We start from the raw sequence: 3,821 nt of genomic DNA, 5'->3' as shown, positions 1-3,821 counted from the left end.
TAAAGTTAAATATAATATTATAAATAAAAAAAAGTAATAGTAATTTTTTACTAAAATTAAAGATTAAAAGCTAAAATAGCTAGGTAAACCTGCTAAGTTTAAAGTACTATAACTAGCGCCTAAGAAACCTAAGACACTACTTCTAAGCCTAGTAATCTTTAGAAAAGCTCTTATAATATAATAAAACTATAAATAATATGTTCTTTATAAAAGCAGCACTTATAGCACTAATAATTACTAATAGAAAAATTACCCTGTACAGCTAGTATAAACAAAGAAATACTTATAATAAACTTAAAAAAGTCTTTTTAACATATTACATAGACATAATAAGTGTCTATACCCCTAGTATTAGTGTACATAATAATACTGTGTTAAACACTAGAATAATAAACATTAAGTAGGATAGTAGCCTACATAGAAAAAGAACTATAACAGTTGCCTATAGTAGAGAACAGCCTTAGCCTGTAAAACTATAAACTGTTACACTTATTAAACAGCTTTTCTACACAAACAGAAGGGATAAGCAGCATGTAAAGAATAAGATAACTATAGGTTTTACTATTTTTAGTAGAAAGTAGTAAGAAAAGAAGACTATCTAATATTATATTACTTAGTTAAAAATTATAAATGTAAAGTAACTAACTACTATAATTAAGAACATTAAATTTATAAAAAAAAAAGTATAAGTTTAATAATAACTTATAAGATATTAATTCTTATCCTTTTCTAAATAAAGAAGTTAAACATAATATATTAGTAGTAATTATAGTAGGGTAAGAAGTAAGACATAGCCTAACAACTACTTTTATGTATAAAGGATAGCCTAGACTAGCCTTTATAGACAGCAGATGCACCTTTACTGCTATAAATAAAGATTAAGTAGATAAGTAAAGTATACTATTTTATATAAAAAAAAACTTATTTAAGGTAACCTTTACTAACATATTATTAATTAAGTATAGTAGAGAATAGATTAACTTAGAAACTTATAAAAAAAACTTTAAAACTTTTAATATAAAAAATTAAAAGTCTATAAACATACTTAAGCTAAAAAGTAAATATAATGTAATTCTAGGCTATAACTAGCTTAGAATACATAACTTTGTAATTAACTAGAAAACTATAACTATAGAGACTTCTAACAACTATGCATGCATAACCTAGTTAGTATGCTATAATAATAGATGCCTAGTCTATAAATAAGTAAAATAAAGTAGTAGTTACTACTCTAAAAAAAAAAAACTTTAAAGATTTCTTTACTAAAAGCTAAAAGCTTAAGTAATAAAAATAATAAAAAAAAAACTTAAGAAAGTCTTTTATAAAAAAATTAAAAAAAATAAAAATATAGAATAAATTAGTGTTATATAAATCTAAAAAAAAGGCTGCATCTTACCTAAGTATAAAGACTATAAAGATATGTTTAAGACCTTAGAGAACCCTAGAAAACTACTACTATACTAGCCTTAAAATTATGCTATTAACTTAATAAAAAATTATAACTTAAAGACGCATAGGCTTTGCCCTTTAACTAGGGTATAAAAAAAGGCCTTATAAGAATACATTAATAAAATATTAGTATAAGGCTACATTTAAAAAAGATATAGCCTAGTAGCCTTAGCAGTAGTTTTTATAAAAAAAAAAAAAGAAAAAATCTAAGTTTATTAAGATTATAAGACTCTAAATAATAATATAATCTAAAATTAATTTTTTCTACTAATTATATAAAACATTATAAACTAATTAAAAAGAACCTAGTACTTTATAAAGTTTAACATACAAGACAGATTTAATAAAATAAAAATAAAAGAAGAAAATAAATAGCTTATAGTGTTTAAAACCTTATAAAGACTTTATAAGCTATTAGTAATACTGTTTAGCTTAATAAATGCTTTAGCAATATTCTAATAAATTATTAATATAGCTTTTAACTTTTATCTTAATGTCTTTACCTTAGTATATTTAGATAATGTCCTTATCTACTTAAAAGATACCTTTAAAGACTATGTATAAAAGGTACAGAAAGTCTTAGAATAACTTAGAAAATATAGACTTTATCTGTAGCTCTTTAAGTGTAAATTTTATGTTAGTAAAATAAAATACTTAAAATTTATAATTAATAGTAAAAAAATAAAAATTAACTTAGCTAAAGTATAAAAAGTGCTTAAATAGCCTAAACTTATAATAGTTAAAAAAGTTAAGAGATTCTTTAAACTATTAAAATACATTAAATAAATAATTAAAAATTACTTAAAAATAGCTATACTACTAATAAATATAACTATAAAAGAGTAAGTAATAGCTAAGTTCTTTTAAACTTTATAAATAAATAAAGCATTTATAACTTTAAAATAGGCTATAATAGCTAAACTAGTATTAAGAATGTACAATCTATAATTAGACACTAAAATCTATACAGACGCGTCCCTAGAAGCCAGCAGGGCCACGCTGTATTAAAAACAGGAAGACAGGAAGTGGCACCTAGTTGTGTACTACTCTGCTAAGTTCTCTAGACCTAAAGCTAGCTATAGTATACCTAACAAAGAACTAAAAGCTATACTTAATATAGTAAAAATTTAGTTTATAAAACTATATAAAATAGTAAAACTATTTAACATTATAACTAACTATGTAAACTTAGTTATGTTTTTAATAGTAAAGAAACTATTACTAATGCACATAAAATAAGTAATAAAACTTGCATAGTTTAACTATATTATTAAGCATGTACTTAGAGCATAAAACTAGTAGGCTAACACTCTTAGCTAAAGACTAGACTACTTTAATAAAAAAAAGAAAAAAACTAAAGAATTTACACTTTTTAAAAAAACTAGTAAAAAATAAATCTATAATAAACTTAGACTTATAAAAGAACTCTATATGCTTATAGCTAGTAAATAAAGATAAAAGAATTTAATTTATAAATACTATAAATCTTTAATGTTTAGACACTCTAGAATAGGCACCCTCTAGAAAAAACTAAGAGCTGTAATACTATAATAAATACTAAAAGTTAAGCAGCTGTGCACTAAAGTACTTAGAGAATGTAATATTTATAATAAAAACAACTTATAAAAGCATAAGGCCTATAGATACTTATAATTAATTAAAGCCTCTAAGCTACTATAAATAATAATTATAATAGACTTTATTATAAAATTACCCCTATCTAAGAAACTAGAGATAGAAAGGATGTGTAATATAATTATAGTAGCTTTAAATAAAACTACTAAATATCTGCATATCTAGCTCTTAAAAAAAATAATAATAGCTAAAGAATTTATTTATAAACTAGAATAAAATATAATGTTAGTATATAAATGCTTTAAAGTTATTATCTCTAACTAAGATAAACTATTTACTAGCAGTTTCTAGAAAGTAGTAATGCAGCATCTTAGTATAGCATATAAGCTATTAACAGCCTACTATCTATAGACAGATAGCTAGACTAAAAGAGTAAACGCAGAAGTAGAAAGATACTTAAGAAAGTATATATTTTATACTTAAAATAATTAGATAATATAGCTTTTAATAGCATAGTTAGCTATTAATAATATAAAATTAGCTATAATAAAAGAAACACTATATAAAGCTAATTTTAAATATAACTTCTACTTTATATTACATAGAAATTAACTTATAAATTTATAAAAATTAATAAATTAGCTAATAAACTTACATTAAATACATAAAAAGTTAGCTATAAAAGCTAAAATTAGCTAAAAAATAATAAAAAAATATATAAATAAATTATAATAACTAAAACTAGAAATTTACCTAGAGAATTATATATATTTTAACACTAAAAACTTAAAGATACT

This window comes from Lindgomyces ingoldianus (assembly GCF_010093535.1).
Source record: "Lindgomyces ingoldianus strain ATCC 200398 unplaced genomic scaffold BDR25scaffold_16, whole genome shotgun sequence".
NCBI lineage: Eukaryota > Fungi > Ascomycota > Dothideomycetes > Pleosporales > Lindgomycetaceae > Lindgomyces > Lindgomyces ingoldianus.
The sequence above is the reverse complement of the archived record's forward strand: the minus strand, read 5'-3'. Positions refer to the sequence as shown.